At 41.5% G+C, this 20,095-nt stretch overlaps 1 long non-coding RNA gene across 3 annotated transcripts in view; it reads left to right on the top strand.

Moving 5' to 3' along the window:
- Nucleotides 1-20,095, top strand: part of LOC125129288 (uncharacterized) — a 297,482-nt gene that overhangs the window by 218,386 nt on the left and 59,001 nt on the right. For 2 of the 3 annotated variants that reach the window (XR_007135442.1, XR_007135441.1), the window contains one exon: nucleotides 5,927-6,122. The exons of the other annotated variant lie outside the window; for it this stretch is intronic. This is a non-coding gene — a long non-coding RNA (uncharacterized LOC125129288). The remainder of the gene's footprint in view (nucleotides 1-5,926; nucleotides 6,123-20,095) is intronic. 3 annotated transcript variants of the gene reach the window in all.

The raw sequence follows: 20,095 nt of genomic DNA, 5'->3' as shown, positions 1-20,095 counted from the left end.
AGTGTTTAAGTTGTGAGCTATCAAAGGAGCATGGACATCACCCAAGTACTCTGCATCCTCTTCTGAGTAAAGGGTGACCAAGTTTTTGGTTGTATGCAAGATAGTCGTATCGTATTAGGCAGAAGCATGACTTTATTGTCTTTATTTGGAAATGAAGTGTGGTGTAAAGAGGTGTGTATGGATGGCAGGTTGACAAGGGGTGAAATGTTTTAAATGTCAGCTTGGGTAGGTTACAGTCCCCAGTTATTCAATCAAACACCAATCTAGGTGTTGCTATTGAAGATAATTGGTAGGTGTGTTTAAAGTCCATAATCAGTTGAGTGTAGAAGGGAGATGACTCTGGATAGTGTGTGTGGGCTTGTCTCAGCTGAAAAGGCCTTAAGAGCATAGCTGAGCTGTCCCTGAAGAAGAAGAGATTCTGTTTATGACAGCAGCCATGGCCATGGCCAAAAGTTCAAGCTGCCTTGCTGACGGCCTGCTCTCTAGATTTCGGACTTGCCTAGCCAGACACCATATCCTGTGAGCCAGCTCGCTCACTAAATCTCTTAATGTGTATTTCTTTTCTCTCTTTTTATTTTATGTTATTCTTTTGCTTCTTAGGGCTGCACCCACAGCATATGGAGGTTCCCAGGCTAGAGGTCCAATTGGAGCTGTAGCCGCTGGCCTACACCACAGCTCATGGCAATGCTGGATCCTTAACCCACTGAGCGAGGTCAGGGATCAAACCCACAACCTCATGGTTCCTAGTTGGGTTGTTTCCGCTGTGCCATGAAGGAGATTCCTTAACATGTATTTTTTACTGTTGTGTTTCTCTGGTTGAACTCTGACTGATACACCTCCGTTATTCTTGGTACCAAAGCACTAACATATACACGTGTTAGTTTGTATTACAGGAACCTCAAAAGCTACTTTATGTAAATAGCCTTACTTTATCTTTCAGTAAAACAGTTCAACAAAAGTCCCTTTAATTGCTGTATCTTTGGAACCTGCTACCTAGGTCAGTTGGTGACTTAATGACTATCTCATAAATGTTTATTGAAAAAAAAAACAAATAAGGGAATTAATAACTTGTGATTACAGCTGCAGAGATTTATAAACAGTATATCATGGCAGAGAATTTTTACAAATCAACACATTTTGTAGACTTAAAACAATTAAACAGATGCTAGCAGTTAGTTAACTGCAATTTCACTTTGTTTCTCCCAAAATGATGCTCTTAAGAACAATAATGAAATGACTCGGGGATGAGGGTAATTTGCTACTTAATAAACATCTCTGTGAAAGGGTGGGCTATTGCTTTTTTGAGTATGACACAGCCTCCCTATGACTCAGGACTCTCAGGACAAGAGCACTCCTGAGAAATCATCAATCCCACCGTTTGTTTCCCAAACGTCTCCCTGGTTTCAATCTAATAAATGGGAGAAATCATGGAGCGAATGCACTGAAAATTGGCCCAGGCATTGGGTGGCACCTACACGATGCAGAATCACCTGTGATGTGGAACCGTGTTGCTACAGTAAGGGAGCAAGACCAGAAATGAAGAGAAAGGACCAAGGAAGGTGCTTTGGACATTTTACAGTCCGTGGGGAACGGAGGCTGCTGCTGTCAGTGAATGTGTATCTAAGACAGCAGAAACGGGAAAGCAAAAAGGGAAATGAGAAACCAAAGGAGGTCCAAATGGAACTAATTTTACCAACTAGTTCTTACTTTCTCAGGAGACATAATTTGATTAGAATAGCCCTGATATTATGACCAACAGTTAGAGAGGACTTAGTGCTACACAATGACATAGGGAAGGAATCAGGGTAAGTGTTACTGAATTTCATCTGCCCAAATCATTCAAAACTTTGAAAACTGATGGGAAAGTATGTGAAACTATGTTGAACTCAGAAGACTGTGAACTCTCCCCCTAAAGGTTATGAATGTGGAGGCTCCAGTGTTCAGAGCAACGATCAAATGGTCCCTTTAGGATGGGAGAAAGGTTGCTGATAGCTGCAGTTGATAGCCTCGGATTTCCATCAAGAAGTCCTATAGAACGTAGTTTTTTTTTTTTTTTAATGTCTACAAATTCTTTGACATTCTTGCTATTGAGAGAATCCCTTCAATATGGGGGGCTGACTGCTTTGAGCAACAGTATATGCCACAAATTAATGCCATGTGATGTTTGAGGCTATGTCATAAAACCCATGCAGCTCCTACCTAGATCCTTTGAAATGCTTGCTCCCCCTCAGGATGCTTCCTCCCAGAACTCAGCTGCCACGTTGAGAGAAGCCCAAGCCATAGGAAGGGGCTGTGTGTGGGTATCTGATCAACCATCCCAGCTGAACTCAGCCTGAGACCCAGCCTGAGTCTAACCAGACTCAGACACAAGAGTCAGTGTCTGACCACGTGATTCCTGCACCTGCCACCATTCCAGTCCCCAGAGCTGAGGTCTCCAGACATCATGATGTCATGTAGCAGAGATAAGCTACGCCTGTAACAGAATCAGGGAGCATAATAAAATAGTTGTTTCACACCCCCAAGTTGGGGAGTGTTTGTTACCCAGCATAGGTAACTGAAAAACATGCCTACCCATTTTCTAGATGTACCTATTTCTGCTGGGATAGTAAGTCCACCAGTATGGGGATAATATCTTTAAATTTTTTTAAAAAAGATAAAACTATTGCCTTAATAAGTACTTCCAACCTTGATAAGATTTAGAGATAAACCGTTGATGAAGTAAAGCAAGCTACATATGCAAATTCTGTTTAAAATTCAACACTGATTCATTCTAAATTACATTTTGTGCATATTGAGATTCTGACAGATTTGCCTTGTAATTCCATTTTAAAGTAGGTAATTCAATAATTGGTTTTAAATAAGTAATCTTAAAGTCAAAGGTACATCTTTTTATGTTTGGGGAATTTAAATAACTAAATTGTAAATTGGACTCTTTAAGGAAGTCTAATGTCATCAACTTTAGTTCATTGAATATTTATGTCACATTTATATAATAAATTAAGGTCAAAACAATACCCTTTAAGAAGATAGAAACGATGATCAATAGGAACCTTCCTTGCAACCCATTATAATCAGCTCAGGGATTTTACCCTCCCCGCGCCCCGGCCTGATGGCTGGATCAGAAAGGCAATGAAGACGTTAAAGTTAGGGCTGACCGCTTCGTATTCAGGCCCAGTTTTTGTGGCCACAGAGTGTCCAACATAAATCGAAAGACCATATAATTTGTCATGCAAACCAGGACTGGTTTTTTTTCAAAAGAAAAGGGGAATTATTAAAATTTAAACAAGAATGGCAAGCATAACCTGGGGGTTTCTGGGAAACCAGGACTTATATCCAGTCCTTCACCGGGGTACCACATCTGGGTGAGCCTCAGCCAATGAAGCATAAACTTCAGGTCTCTCACTTGCACTGGTTCACAGCGGTTCACTGAATTTTAATCAGATAAAACATATAGGTGACTATTCTCAGCTTATTATTGAAATCTAAATATTAATTTTATAGACACTGATATTAATTTAAGATGTACACAATTCTAAATGAACTTTACATGCACAAAAAATATGCCCCTCTCATGAATGTTAAAAATTTACATTGATAAAAATATTGAAGGAAAACACCTTAAAAAGTTGAAAAAGGGCAGAAGACTAACAATTTTTTCCCCACAAGGCAAATGCCAGAGTTAGACCCTCAGGGAAAGACCAGTTTCCTGCAATGAGGTTATTTGCATAACTCATAATGAAAAGAATATGAAAAGGAATATATATATATATACACACACACACATAACTGAGTCACTTTGCTGTACAGCAGAAATACAACATTGTAAATCAACTATATGTCAATTTAAAAAAATTTTAAAGCAATTAAAAACAAAACAAAAAAGATTATTTGCAGCTTCTGGGGGATATGCTGAATGGCTTACATTGTTTCCTTCCAGAAAAAACAACGGCCCCTTCTAATACTGAACAAACATAATTGTCGGTAATTCCACATTGTATAATACCAAGAGATTCTAAGCTACAGTTTGGAACAGTGTCCTCTTACTTATTTATGAGTACAAACTAAAAACAGCTGGTTATCAGCCTTTTCTCTCTATAAAGACATTTGAGTCATTATTCATTCATGTGAACTGCATACTTTGTATCCAAGATAACAGTGTTGGATACTTTAGTTTTGCATAGATGAGGATGAAGGAACAAGAGGTTTTAAAAGTTTGTGAGAATAGTTCTAACCAGAATTCCAAGGAGAACTGTTCCAAATTCATTTGAATTTCTTGAGAGTAGAGACCCAAGTATGAAGCCAGTGGATTAAATAAACAAGACATCTTTGGCTGTCTGTTGCTGAAATGATCTCATCTCCTACACTCTTTCAGTATAATTCTTACTTCCTCACCCCATAAGCATTTTTTTCTTTTTCTGGATTAAAAAAAAAATTCTCCAAATTCACCTTAAGTTGTGGGTCCCAAACTGAATACCGCTGAGCAAAGAGCAATTTTGAACTTCCACAGAGAATCTAAATTAGGAAAAACCCCTGCTAGTAAACAAAGAAACAGAACAAAATGACATGCAAAACAACAGCAAAACCCGCATTTCTGAAATCAGAAACAGTTACAAGACCCAAAAGTCCAATGAGAGGGAAAAATGAGAACCATAATAGAAATCTTTAAGTGATAGAAAGCAAAACTGTAAACAGTTTTAAGATCCTGTTTCTCTTTGTAGAGATAATGTAAACTAACTGTAGAGAGAGAGGAAGGAAGGAAGAAAGAGTGAAAAAGATCTATCTCTAAAGGCCCGGAGAGGAACATCTGAGCTCACTATGTGCACATGGCGGGGCTGGTACCCAGATGTGCTGCCCACACTCATCTTCTCACGGCCACAGCCATTAAAGTGCAAGTGCTAGTCCTGTCATCACTTTTCACAAGAAATGTATCCTCAAGTAGCATTTAGTTTTTATCTTTTGGAGTATTTTTAAAAAGCTCTGGAAGGGATCACATGGCACACCATGCTGCATGTGGCCTCCATGTGACCCCAAGTTCCACTGATGTTTTCCCACCCAGAGTCCCTCCCAGCCCTCTCCCACCCCAGCTCTTTTCTGTCCTTTCCCCAGCTGTGTCCAGTCTCACTGTCACATGTTTCCTTTCCTTGCATATCCGTCCCCACAACCCAACTGTGAGAAGCGGGTCAGCCTGGGTTCCTCTCTGCCTCTGGCGGGGCTGTGAGAAAGTGGGCTCCGTGAAGGAGGAACTGGGTGTGTTTAGGGCTTGTTGAATCTCCAGCACCTTAGCAAATACAAGACGTATCATTGACACTCAACAAATGACTGTTAAAACGAATGCATGATTGAGAAAAATCAGTACACTCACACAAAGACAGCAAATTTCAAATCAGCTATAGAACACTCTGCTCTCCCCCTCCTCCCATCACAGCTAGAAAGCAGAGAGATAAGCAATAATATTGCTCTCAGTTTTACCTGCCCCAAGAAAAACAGTTGCAACCCCTGCAGATTGATTTTGCTAATTCATTCTCTCATGAAAAGAGGACAATCACGTCCTTAAAGGATTTATATGGTTGCTGGTAACACCCAGCCCAGCCTACTGCTGGGCTGTAGGGATGATTCTCACCTTTTTCCCTGGAAACATTTTCTCAGGGAAGGCAAATTAGCAGAATGCTTTAATGAAGTGGGTGCGATGGGAGGTTCTTTCCAGGGGAATTTATAACCGATATTAGATCAGATGTGACAGTACATTATTACAATTTAAAGGTGACAACCCCTGCCCTCCAAAAGAAGATGGTATTCCCAGAGTGTGTTTTCTCCCACTGGTTTTCCTCTGAGTCGGAACAGCATCAAGTGAGTGCTATGCTGCCTGCTTCTCTTCCCTGGTGGAGAAGAGTCAGATGATCTGCATATGACTTTTCTCTCCTTACAGGACTGAAATCTGTTTTCCACACCTAAATTTTGGAGGGCTGGTGTTGGACTCTCCTCATAGGGAAAGTCTATCACAAAATGTCCATCCTCTTCACAAGAGTGACCAGAAAATGGACAGGCATTTCTGCTCCATAGAGTCCCAGGCAGTGTGATGCTGGTTTGTGAGACATCACTGGAATCTTACCTGGACAGACCAGGTAAGGCTGCAGAGGGCGCACTCCAGGGGTTACTTGCTGCATCATCTGGAAGGGTCTTTTCTCCTTCCTGTGGGAGGAAGTGCACATCAGAGGATAAGCTGAAAGCTATGAGACATACTGCAAATTAACTTCTAGAACAACGGTCTCTGATTTTAATCCCACTCGCACCATATGAGTCAACACACTTTTCCATGTCCTTGTCTCGCTGGATATTGCCATTGTTTTGGGTATTGCCTATTAGATAAGTAAAAACTATTAGTGTGTCTACATACATATATATATGTTTATATTTCTTTACCAGTATGGCTGGACTTTAGTTCAAGTATTTATTGCCATTTATAGTTCTCTTTATTTTCTTTAATTTTTTTGGGCCACACCTACAGCAAGTTCCCAGGCTAGGGGTTGAATCAGAGGTGCAGCTGCCAGCCTACATCACAGCCACAGCAACACCAGATCCTTAACCCACTGAGCAAGGCCAAGGATCGAACCCACAACCTCATGGATACTAGTTGGGTTTGTAACCTGCTGAGCCACAATGGGAACTCCTTTCTTTCATTTTTCTATTAGACCATTTTAAAATTCATTTATATGAACTCTTTGAATATTGAGAAATTAATATTTACCTGTCAAATTTTATGCAGGTAATTTTTCCCAGTTCATCATTTGTTTTTCAGTCTTATTTGTGGTATATTAACACCAGGAAGAATTCAGTTTTTTAAAAATAATAATTTAATCAAATCCACCAACATTTCCTTTTATGATTCCTTGATTTAAATCATTTTTAGAAGTGTAAACTAGGGGCAAATAAGGCAATCCCTAAATTTATGGCATTCACTGCTCAAAAACTTTATTTCAGAGATGTTTGGGTTACTAGAGAGGGACCCTTCCAGGGCCCTGGTGTGGGCTCTTATCTCACACTCAGAAAGGAACTGTCTGAGGAGACACACAAGCTGACAAGACAAAAGGCTTTATTGAAAGGAGCACTCAAGGAGTTCCCATTGTGGCGCAGCAGAAATGAATCCTACTAGGAACCATGGGGTTTCGGGTTCGATCCCTGGCCTCACTCAGTGGGTTAAGGATCTGGCATTGCCAAGAACTGTGGTGCAGGTCACAGATGCAGCTTGGATCCAGCATTGCTGTGGCTGTGGGGTAGGCCAGTGGCCACAGCTCCGATTTGACCCCTAGCCTGGGAACATCCATATGCCTTGGGTGTGGCCCTAAAAAGACAAAAAAAACAAAAAACAAAAAAAAGGAGAGAGAGAGAGAAAAAAGAAAAGAAAAGAAAGGCACACTCGAGCAGAGAGCAGCAGAGTAAAGGAACCCAGGAGAGCTGCTCTGCCACATGGCTCATTTTACAGAGGTGGGCTTAGCTTCATGGTTGTCTCTGGCCAATCATCTTGCTCATGCCCACATCTGGTCCACCTCAGGGCCCTTCGGTGGCACATGCACCTCAGTCCAGCACAAGGACTGATTTCAGCACAAGGGCTTCTGGGAGGTTGTCAGGGCATATTGTGGGCCGGCATCTCCTCCCTCTTTTTTGGCCCCTCCCAAATTCTTCTGGTTGGTTTTGGTGGCAGTTTATCAATTCTCTGTTCCTTAAGGGGACCTCCTATTGTGAGACGGCCTATACAAGCAGTTATTTTCATGCCTGGCCAGGGTGAGTAGTTTCAGTGTACAGTTTCCTAACATTTATAATAGTGAGAAACTGGAACCCCTCTAAAAAACTATCGATGAAGGAGTTCCCGTCGTGGCGCAGTGGTTAACGAATCCGACTAGGAACCATGAGGTTGCGGGTTCGGTCCCTGCCCTTGCTCAGTGGATTAACGATCCGGCGTTGCCGTGAGCTGTGGTGTAGGTCGCAGACGCGGCTCGGATCCAGCATTGCTGTGGCTCTGGCGCAGGCAGGTGGCTACAGCTCCGATTCAACCCCTAGCCTGGGAACCTTCATATGCCGCGGGAGCGGCCCAAGAAATAGCAACAACAACAACAACAATAACAACAACAAAAGACAAAAAAAAAAAAAAAAACTATCGATGAAGAATGGCTGACTCAATTGTTTTTCACCCAATTTACTGGCATTACATAATTACTATGACATAACATGGGAAAAGATGGATGGGCAGAATAACACAATGGCTAAGGAGCTAGACCTTGGGCACCTTACTTAACTTCTCTGAACTGTAGTTTCTTTATCTGGGAAATGGGATTGTAAAGCTATTTCACAGAACGTCTGTGGTAGGAACCAGAACAATGCACATAGAGGATTTAGCACAGTACCTGATACATTATTTTCACTAAATAGTGTAAGGTATTATACTCAAAAAGATTAAAATAGAAAAGACAAAAGTACCAATAGCCATTGTGTTAGACTACCAGGTTAATGTTTGCTTTAATTATTTTGATAGACATTTAAAATAAATATGTGTGTGTGTTTTACCTCCAAAGGAACATGTACCTAAGACTTAGGAGTTACCATCCAAAGAGCAGATGGATTAACTCAGAGAAAAGAGAATAATGAGTGTGTCGATGGCAGAGTGAGTTATGAGAAATGATTAAAGATGAAGCTTATGTCTGGTGTTGCTAAGTAATGATAGAGGGGGGACCAATAACTGACTACAAAATTCTAACAGGAGAAATACTGAACTGGCACGAGGAATTATTTAATCAGATTGAGGACAGAATGGCTAAAAGAGTATAAGGGAGGAAAGAAAAATTTTTCCCTGAATGGGAGAGAAAACTTGATGACAGCAAAAAATTATTATTTAAAGAAAACCTTCCAAGAAAAGTGATAAAAGCCCATCCCTAAAGATATTTAAAATAAGGTTGGATGGAACCCAAGAGAGTGTATGTGACAAAGAACCACAGTTCTTTGATTCAGTACTAGCTCTCATCTCTGATTTTATAGCAACTTTGGGGAAAAAAAAATAGATCACTCAGCCATGGGAGGATGAAAATGTGGCTCAAGCAACCAAGTCTTCAAATAGTTATGGGGTGTCCAGCCTCCATGACAGGCCAATCTGTGCCTGTAATGTGACCTGCTCTATGTGCCCGGGAGCTCTACTAGTGCATGGCTTCTGCATGTGTGATGGGGGTGGAGTATCAGTATGTTACTTGCTGAGATCGCACGTGGATGCCAGTCCACCACTTCCTGGATCACAAAATGCTAACTAAGCTCAGCGGGAACTGATCTAACCACTTACTTTAAAGATAATGAAACGCTCTACTTACCGGGTATGTGCCAGGTACCGAACACTGTGTCAGGTGTTTCACCAAAATAATCTCACTGGATTCCCCAAACAGACCTGGAAGGTGGCTATTGATAGTCACAGGTTGAAAATGAGGGAACTGAGGCTCAAAGAGATTAAGTCCAGTCCTAAGGTCACATGGCCTGGCTGGGAAGAGCTAAAATGAAGGTTCCAGCCAGATATATGTATGTATTTCTCAAGTCTGTGCTCCTTCTCTCTACATACTGCTATGTCAGTAAAAAAAAGAATGACTCGCACAAGATCAGACAGTCCAACTGAGAGGCCAGCCTAGAGCTGGACTCCTGTTCTTGCTCTCCGTCCTTAACCAAATGCCGTCCTCCTTCCCATCTTCTTGACTCTCTGCTTCATCCCTTTCCCTCGCCTCATGTTGAGGAGCAGAGGAAGGAAGAAACTCTCTTTTTGATGTTATAAACTGGGGAGTGGAGGAAAGAGTGTACATGTGTAAATTTAGCCTTTTGGTTCTTTAGTTTTTTTTTCTTCTTCTATTCCATTTCAAAATGTATTCTATTATTCAACTGGTTAGTTCAACATTTTCTCTTTTTAAATTCTCTGAATTAGGGAAGTAGTCTTTTTATAATAAAATAAGACTAATTTCATATGTAGCTCAGCTGTGTAGTTAATAATCTAAAGTAAGTTGAATAATTAAAATAGCAATAATAGTGTGTCTAAGATGCCTCACTTTTTCATTTCCTCACTTATGTTTATAATATTACTTCATTATTGTTTGCAAGACAAAGATAATCTGTAAGAACAAAAAATTTGTAACATACAATATAAGCAATGAATTTATAAATGCCATTATCTACTTTTGCTTTAATTTTTCTAATAGGTTGCTTTCTTTCTGATGCGTATTTCTCACTTTAATAAAGTAGTTAATAAAGAAACATTCTGAACTGAATATATTTGATAAGTCTGAACAATCATAAGCTAATCAAATAGGAATAAGAATGGAGATTTCTATCACCTAGAAACATTTGGGCTCTCTTCAACTCACTAGGAATGTCTCATCACATATTATTCACAAACATTTCTTTTTTGTACCTTCCTCTGATATATGAAATTCATTATATCTGGAAGAGGAAATCTCTATGTCTTATGGGCTTCAGGCATCCACTCCTCCAAATGCTAAGAAACATATTGAAAGAGTTCCTGTTGTGGCTCAGTGGTAATGAACCTGACTAGTAACCATGAGGACACGGGTTCAATCCCTGGCCTCGCTCAGTGGGTTAAGGATCCAGTGTTGCTGTGAGCTGTGGTGTAGATCTCAGACACGGCTTGGATCCCACATTGCTGTGGCTGTGGTGTAGGCCAGCAGCTACAGCTCCGATTTTCCCCTTAGCCTGGGAACCTCCATATGCCGTGGGTGCAGCCATTAAAAAAAAAAAAAGAAAGAAGAGAAAAGAAACATATTGATAAATTTAAATATTATTAAACAAGATAGTTTCTAGTTGTACTTAATGCATTTAATGGGGACACTGTAGGCTGGAAAGAACAGAAGTTGGGAAAAAAAATACACCATCTTCTCTATGCTGCTATATTGCTTGTTCACTCCTGGAGACGAATAGAAATGCGTATCTGGAAGCTATGTCTTCCAAAAGGATTGTCTGACAGAGGAAACATCTTTCTTTGCCCCAAAAGTTACTTCTCTGCCACACCGTGGCTGGGGTACATATGACTCAGTGGTTGGTCCCACCTGCATTGGCCCCTGGAAGAAACTATAGAAACAACTGTACCCTATTCCAAGGAGCTCAATATGATACAGACCTAAACACTGAAAATAGGAGCACGTTTTCTTGCTGTTTTTCCAAGAGCCTTTTACAAATTTTAGATGTGCCCCTAGAGATGGTCACACCAAGCAACAAACCACAATGGGCTTAGAGGCCAGAATTCCTGCCGTCCCTGCCCTGAGGCTCTGGGTCTCTTGGGCAGAAAACACCTAACAGAAAATATTTTCCAAAAATTGAGTCTGAGTGGTCGAATTTTATACTTGATGGCTTCCTTTCCCATGACTGTGCATATTCTTAATTTTCTCATTATTTGCAAAACAGACAAGAAACTACCTTTCTTTTGGCAAGACAAAAATAAAAAGCAAGTAATTTCCTCGAGAATTCCACAAATGTCCACAGTTCCAAACATTTCACAATTCTTTTGTTCTATAGTCAATGTAAAAGCCGATGACCACCTAAAACATGAAACCAAATATGACATGTTCGTGTTCTCAAGCCCAACAACATTAGGGTTTTATTTTTATATAAAACCACTTTTTTCATATAATTGACTCTCTATACCTAGAGTTTCTATAAACCGTCTCCCAAATCCTCTGTCTATACTGCGTATTTTCTGATAATGAAGTCTCCCAACAATGATGGAAATTATACCCTTTCGATAAAGTGTTTTTTGGATACAGTTTTGTTTTGACATAGCAATCAAATAAATAAAATTAAGTTGTATCTTGAAACTTTTTAGTCATCTGGAACACAGAGTCAAGATCAGCATTTTTTTTTTTTGCAATTATTGCCAAATTTGAGAGATGCCAACAAATGTGAAATACCAATAGACTAGCTAAAACGAAGATCTCACTTTGTTCATCTAATTAAGCCTTTCACTGTTCCTTCACATTTTTCAAAGAGTAATGAATTGCTTAAAACTTGAATTGTCAGGATAAGATGTAATGTAAAATCGTGCCCACCTACCACCCATATGCAAATCCAGGAGTTCAGTAGTTTTGTGGGATTACAATGCTTTAGATTAAATAGCTCCCATCCTTTCAAAGTAAAAATGATGGAGAGTGGGTAAAGAATTTCAAATTTTCATTCTAGGGTGTTTGACTCCTAATTGGCTTATAAAGTGGTAAAACTCTATACTTGACACTTCTCATAGTATAGAATTTAGCAATATACTTTATAATTAACTGGGAAGGAAACCAAGTCCCATAGAGAAAATACTTGGCCAGACACTGACATGAAAAGGATCTGGAGGTGCATTTCTTCATTTCCTGTGTAGCGATTTTTTAAAAAAAAGATACCTAGTGTTTTTCTGTTTTTTGTTTGTTTTTTGTTTTGTAAGGGTCCCAGGTGCAGCAAGCACATAGAATTTCCCAGGCTAGTGGTCAAATCGGAGGGGCAGCATCTAGGCTACACCACAGTCACAGCAATGCCAGATCCAAGCCATGTTTGTGACCTACACCACAGCTCATGGTAACAGGGGATCCTTAATCCACTGAGTGAGGCCAGGGATTGAACCTGTGTCCTCACAGATACTAGTTGGGTTCAGTACTGCTGAGCCAGAGTGGGAACTCTAGGGATCTTTTAAAAGAACACAATGCTACTTCTAGGATTCAAATAAATCACAGAATTAATACTTCATTTTAGGCTATTTTCACCACTTCTTCATAGTCTGTTAATTTAACTAGTTGAAGTTTCTCTGTTGTCTCCTTGTCGCTGGCCAACTCTAGAGGGAATTGCCAAATGCCAGGCAAAGGGGGATAGCGGAGAAGCAGCCCTGGGAGACAGAGAGCAAAGGTCTCCAGATTCTAGGTGTTCAGGGCCAGGCTTCATTCATCCCGCATACACTCGTAAACACTGATGACCCTTCAGATGTTCCAAAGGGTTGCTTCTAAGGTTTTGTAACACAAAAACAAAACCATAATATAACCACATCGTATTGATTCTGATTTTTATCTCAGTAAAAACAAGAATATCTGGTGACATAAACCCGTCTGACCACTGGCCCAGGTCTGGCGTCTCAGTGGTACCTGTTGGCTGCAGGTGAGGGTGAAGGAAGGGTCCCCCAGGGGGGGTCGGATGCCAATGAACCTTTCGCATGAATGACTCTTTGTGAATGCAAGTCATGTCTACCTAATTGTGAAACAATGGACTCTCTAAATGTTGTTTGCAGAAAGTGTTGAACTGTGAAAACATCTGATACTTCTGATACAGTTCAGTTTTCCTCTGCTGATAGTCGAGTGCTTTGCAAAATGCCTGTAAAATGTCCCATAACCAGATCAACGGAACATAACCCTTGAAGTGCTGGCCATGTGGGAATAATCTATTCCAGAGAGTTTTTGTTTTAATTTTAGACCAAGGTCTCCTCCTAATCCCCAAGTCAGAATGTTTACAATTAACCCATCTCTACTCACCCCAGTCATGTGCCTGCTATATGACTTACACAGGAATTAATTGTAAATAATGTTAAACATTTCATGTGAAAGTAAACATGCACATAACAACCACGAACTTTAATAGCTAGTCTTTATTTAGACTTTACTGTGTGCCAGGCACTGTGTTAAGCACTTTACATGCTTTATTTTACTTAATTCTTACCAATCTCATGCAGTTGATAGCAGAATTTTGCCCAGTTTACATATAAAGAAGCCTAAGCTTAAGCAGGTTAAATAAGTTAAGAAAGTCACATGGCTTGTAAGTAGCAAAGGCAAGAAGAGGTAATGGGAGAAGTTGGCACCAGATCACAGGGAGGCAGAGGTTATGGAAAGGGCATTTGGATGTTGTTCATAGTGTGATGGGAAGATGGTGGTGGTGTCTGAGCAAAGTATGATGTGAGCTGATCCTTTCTGCAGTGTATATGGTATAAACATCACCTAAAATACATTTTTTTTCTTTTTTCTTTTTTTTTTTTTAGGGCCTAACTCACAGCATAGGGAAGTTCCCAAGCTAGGGATCAAATTGGAGCTTCAGCTGCCAGCCTACACCATAGCCGCAGCAACACCAGATCTGAGCTGCATCTGTGACCTAGACTGCAGCTCACGGCAATGCCAGATCCTTAACCCACTGAGCAGGGCCAGGGATTGAACCCACATCCTCAGGTTCATTACCACTGAGCCACAATGGAAAGTGTGAAGTCAGGGAGACTGATTTCTCCAGCTCCACTCTTCTTTCTCAAAATTGCTTTGGCTCTTCAGGGACTTTTCGGTTTTCATGCCAATTTAAAAATTTTTGGTTCTAGGTTTCTGAAAAATGCCATTGGTAATTTGATAGGGATTGCACTGAATCTGTAGATTGCCTTGGGTGATATAGTCATTTTGACAATATTGATTCTTCCAATCCAATAACATGGTGTATCTGTCCGTCTGTTTGTGTCATCTTTGATTTCTTTCATCAGCATCTTATAGTTTTCATAGCATACATCTTTTGTCTCCTTAGGCAGGTTTATTCCTGGGTATTTTATTCTTTTTGGTATGAAGGTAATTGGGATTGTTTCCTTAATTTCTCTCTCAGGTCTTCTTTTGTTAGGACATAGAAACGCAAGAGATTTCTGTGTGTTAATTTTGTATCCTGCAAATTTACTGAATTCATTGATGAGCTCTAGGAGTTTTCTGGTAGCATCTTTAGGATCGTCTATGTGCAGTATCATGTCATCTGCAAACAGTTACAGTTTTGCTTCTTCTTTTCCAATTTGGATTCTTTTGATTTCTTTTTCTTCTCTGATTGCCCTGGCTAGGACTTCCAATACCATGCTAAATAGAAGTGGTGAGAGTGGACATCCTCATCTTGTCCCGGATATTAAAGGAAATGTTTTCAGCTTTTCACTGTTGAGTATGATGTTAGCTGCAGGTTTGTCATATATGGTCTTTATTATGTTGAGGTAGGTTCTGTCCATGCCCATTTTCATTTTTTTTTTAATCATAAATGGGTGTTGAATTCTGTCAAAATCTTTTTCTGCATCTATTGAGATGACCATATGGTTTTTAGTCTTCAATTTGTTAATGTGGCATATCACATGGATTGACTTGTGGATATTGAAAAATCCCTGCATCCCTGGGATAAATCCCACTTGATCATGGTGTGTGTAATCCTTTTAATGTATTGTTGGATTTGGTTTGCTTGTATTTTGTTGAGGATTTTTTTTTTTTATCACTATTCATCAGTGATATTGGCCTGTAATTTTCTTTTTTTGTGGTATCTTTGGTTGTGGTATCAGAATGATGGTGACCAAAGATTTACTATTTTTGTGTGTGCTTGTTTTTAAATTCCTGCTTAACTTCTCTCAACATGGTACTTATCTTTCAAAAAAAAAAAAAAAAGAATTCTCCACAGTTAAAAATTACTAGTCCATGTTGGAGCTACAGTCCTGCCTATAACTGCAAACCATTCTCCTCTGCCTGCTCCTTTGTGAATCCCGGGCTGGTGACCCAAAGATGGGCATATCCTCTTACCTGCCACACTCACAGGAAGACGTAAAAAATGCCTGTGTGCAGCATTATAAAGGAATAGCTCTACTCACTGACATGCCTTTTTAAATTACCACAAGCAATTTAATATTTAATAGTGATGGCACATAAAGGAGAGCAATGATATATAGTTACCCAACTTGCATATGATCAGGCAACACACCATGCCAGAGAAGGCTAAAATATCATTGTCTGAATGGAGGTCAAGCTGTGATTACTAGATTTTAGGCTAGATGTATGTCTCAGAGCAGTTGTGTTCCAGTGTAAGCTCCCTTGATGTCTGGCTCCTGTTGAATTTCTCCAGGCAGTCTTTACCCTTAAGGGAAGGGACAGACTCATTTGTCTTTCTGAAGCGTTACTCCTCAAAGCAGGTGGAGTATGGGGCCAGGAACTACTGCGGAAAGACAGAAATGACCCCTCCTGCCACTCCTCCTTGCTGCCAAGTTTATGAACTTGTCTGTTATAGAGCCCCTCATTGCAGAGAGTCAAAAGCTGGAGGGAGAGTACCCACAGCGTCTCCTGGGACAGGGCACATGCTCCCACCCGCCACACGCTCCCACCCACCACACGTCCATCTGGGCCCAGATGTTCCATGGAGCTGTTACAGCTCAGGATACAAAGCCTGCTCACCAGAGAGCCAAACTAAGGGGAGAAAGAAGGGGGAGGCAGAGCACAGTGCCCAGAAAAATGCCATTTAATACCTACTTGTCCATCAAGAAGATTTTCTTTCTCAGCTCCTAGCACAGCTTACACACAGTAGGTGTTCAGCACTCAATAGATATTCCTTCCTAAATAAATTTAGTCTCCTCCTCCTAGGAGACCTCACCTAACTGTGATACGTAACAAATCGACTACACTCACAGGCCCAGTGAAAAGACGGTCCCTATACGAAGTTCTGGATATTCCTGCCACTCAGAATGTGAGCCCTTTTTAATATTTTTCCTTATTTGGTGTATACAGATGAGGCATGAAGCCCTTTAGTTATGCCTGTAAATCTCTCCAGCAGGACATTAGCATTCAGAAGCACCTATGAGAGAAACAGACTTTATGAGAAAACAGGACCCAGCAATAAGATATTTCTCAGCTGTCAAACAAATAATTTACATCGTACAGGATAGGGACAGTGCAGGAGCAGGATTTGGATTTTAAATAAAGCAAAGGTGCAAAACCAGAAGATGACAGTTTCAAGCAGGACAATCAATGGGAAGTTGGAATTCTGAGGTCTCCTCAAAGTCTGATAATATAAAATTCTGTATCAGATAAAAGATGTTGCGTTCCCAGGGAACCACAAGGTTGGAAGAGTCGACTTGTGCTTGAAATCAACATTTCCTGGAGCTTGGGAGGAAGAACAACAGTGGAATTCTGCCAAGGGAGGAGGAGGGGAAGGGAGGGGGAGAGTTCTTTCATAAGGATCCATCATCTTTGACCCGAAATCAGTACCCTTACCACTGAAAAAAACAGTTGTGTCTTTCCCTCCCACTACAGGTAACTTTTATGAGCAGTTGGAGCTTTTGAAAATTTTTCAGTTGTGCAGGGGCAGGGATGGAATGGAATTGTGTTTAAACTTGCTGACCTCTACAGATTCTCTATAATTTGTTTAGGACAAAATAATACGTCTGCCTTTCATTGACCTTATGTCCAAGGCTTCAAGTTCACAGATACCCGCATGCGATAAAGATGCAGAGAAATGGAAACCAATACCAGATCTGTCATCCAGGCAGCAGCCTGCTGTTAGAACACACAGCCCTGACAACCCTGAGACGTCATTTCTTTCCTTCCCGTCTTGCTCCCTCCCTTCCTCCTTCTCTTTCCAACCATTTATTTATTCTACACACATTTATTGGACACCTAACACTCTTTCCACATCCCCTGCCAGCTGAGCTCTGCGGGCCAGGCACGCATTTGCATTTTATTTCCGTGTCCAAAAATCTGCGTCAAGTTGAGCAAACTTGGGCTGATGACCGGGGTCCACTCTCGCTGAGCGCTTGGGTGTCCCAGCCTCTGCCAGCCACGCGGCCCCCGAATTGAGGACATCGTGTTTTCAATTTTCTTCAATAAAGCCACGAATCTGGCAATTTGCTGGCCTGCCTCAGCTAAACAGAAAGGACAATTTGAGAAAGATCATAGTTCAGGCCCAGTCAGACGGAAACGATTGAAAACAGAGCTGGCCGCTATGTGTCCCCAATGCAGCTCACTGTCGCAGTTTGACTGACAAACTGACTTTTTTGAGGTGCTCGTGCCCATTTCAGTCAGAGTTTATTGAAGGTGATTTTGATCTTCTCCATGAGGCCGCAGCAGTGGCCATGCCATCTGTCACCTTGATTGCATCGTGGATTCTCTGGAGAGAGCGCCATGGCTCCTGATCATTTACAGATTGTGCCGCGCTCCCCTCCATAAGGACCACATGCACGGAGCCAGATGGTGAACATGCACGCTTATTATAAGTCTTTATCTCCGTGCAGGAAGGAGAGGAACCATTAGATCTCCCTCAGGAGTCTGCTCCTCTCCACCATCACGCTGCTCCTCGGCAAATACAGTCTTCTTCAGCTGTCACCGGCCTACCTCTGAACGTTACAAAAATCCACAATAATTCCAACAGGCGAGGCTGAGACATCAAGGTGGTACAGCGAAGCCACCCCTTGCCTTGTCTTCCTCCCTTTTCTCGAACCCCCCACTAGCCTGACTGCCGGCACTAGGTAAAAACCAGCCGGTCTGCAAATTCATCATTAATGGGTTGATTTTTTTAAGGGCATAGGAGGGGCCCTTCTCTGACATAAAGCCACAGGATCCTATTTTCTGTGATGGGGATTATGGCTGCCATTGTATTGGCCTCATTCTTTTCCAAGTAACGATTTTTGATTCCTTTTACATATTTGCGAAGTCTACATTTTTTTCTTTCTGCAGTAATCCCAGGAGGGGGACCACCTGTGTCCCAGTAAGCGGCAGGGAGGGATTTGGGTGCCGGGGGCTGTGTGCTAGATTGGAAGGCCCAAGTGCGGTGGAACTCTAGAAAACTTCCTCTTAGGAATCGCTCTGTGGAAAGAGATGGTGTGGACGGCGGGGAAGGGCTCTGAAGGCTGAACCAGCGGAGCTCGGAGAATCGGGGGACAGCTGGTGAAATGTGTGGTGCCTCCCAAAGCACCATGGACACTTACTATTAGGAATTCATCGAGGAGCGAAAGGAATCCTAAGTGGAACTGTAACGCATGCAAAAATAAGTACCGACAAAATAAATACACACTTGCTGTAAAGAAAGTGAGTCCCAACTTTTTAATTTTATAGATAAAACATATATATCTTCAATGGACATTTTAACTTTTACCTAGACTCTACCCAGGTTAAGATATAGGATATTTCCAAAACTCCAGTGGCCTTGTGATACAGATATAAATAAATGCACATAAGCAGACTCACTAAGAAGCCCAACTCTGCTGCCTCCACTGCTTTTCCCATAGACAATACACCCAAGTCTCCTCTCTCCCTGCCCCCTGCCTCTCTCTCTTACACACACACACACACACACACACACACACACACACACACACACAGAAAGTGAGCAGAACAGTGCTTGGACTTTGCCACCAAGAGACCCCCGGCGACGAGGAAAGCCCTCGCTAGTGAGCAGCTGCATGCAGAAACCACGGGAAGGTTTCCAGTGACCCATAACCTTGAAATCTTATAAGGGTCATCCATCTAGAATAACTACCACGTTAGCTGACAGAGAGGAAGAAATTTTCTTCTACCCTTCCAGGTTCTTCTGGCTGGTCTAGGAATTAGATTGACAAGAGACAGATGAACAAGAGAAAATCGAACGAGAGAAAATCGAACGAAAGTTTAATAGCGTATATGTATGGAAGAGGCCCAGGGATACTGAGTAACTCCCCCAATGGCTGAAAAATTCACCTTAAATACCATCTTCAGCTAAAGACAAAAGAGGTGGTTGTGGGTAGTGGTTTGGGATTTCCAAGGGGAGGAAGGCGGCTGCCATGGAAAAGCAAACAAAAGTTTGGCAAACAAATATTTGTTGGGCCATGAAGGGAGAGTGAGACCCAGAGTGGACTCTCATCCTTAGGCTATTTCCTCCCACCCCACTCAGCTCATATTCTTTTGCTCTTATCTCTGGTGCTAGCTTTATTCTGGGAACAGGCTCTCTGTTTATAAACATGGGGATATGTAGGGGCCAAATTGCGTTCCCTTGCATAACCCAATGGTGGTTGTTACCAAAATCCAGTATCTTTGCTCAGATATGAAAGCCAAGTGACCCGGTGCCTGCCAACATGGTCACACAGTCCCTTATGGTTTAGGTGCAGAAGTCATGGGATTTCTCTCTCCACGAAATGCTAAGTCCAAAGTCTCTTACACACCATTTCTCAGGGGTCTGACGCTTCCAGAAGTATCAGCCTCTGTTGGGGGTGCAGGATAAGCTACCACAGAATAGCTGTGAAGAAAATGACTGTGAAGGCATACACACTAACGAGCTGCTTACACATCCATGCTCTTCAAAGAGTAACAGAGTCCAC

Source organism: Phacochoerus africanus, chromosome 6, assembly GCF_016906955.1.
Source record: "Phacochoerus africanus isolate WHEZ1 chromosome 6, ROS_Pafr_v1, whole genome shotgun sequence".
Lineage (NCBI taxonomy): Eukaryota > Metazoa > Chordata > Mammalia > Artiodactyla > Suidae > Phacochoerus > Phacochoerus africanus.
This window is presented reverse-complemented; position numbering and strand designations above follow the sequence as displayed.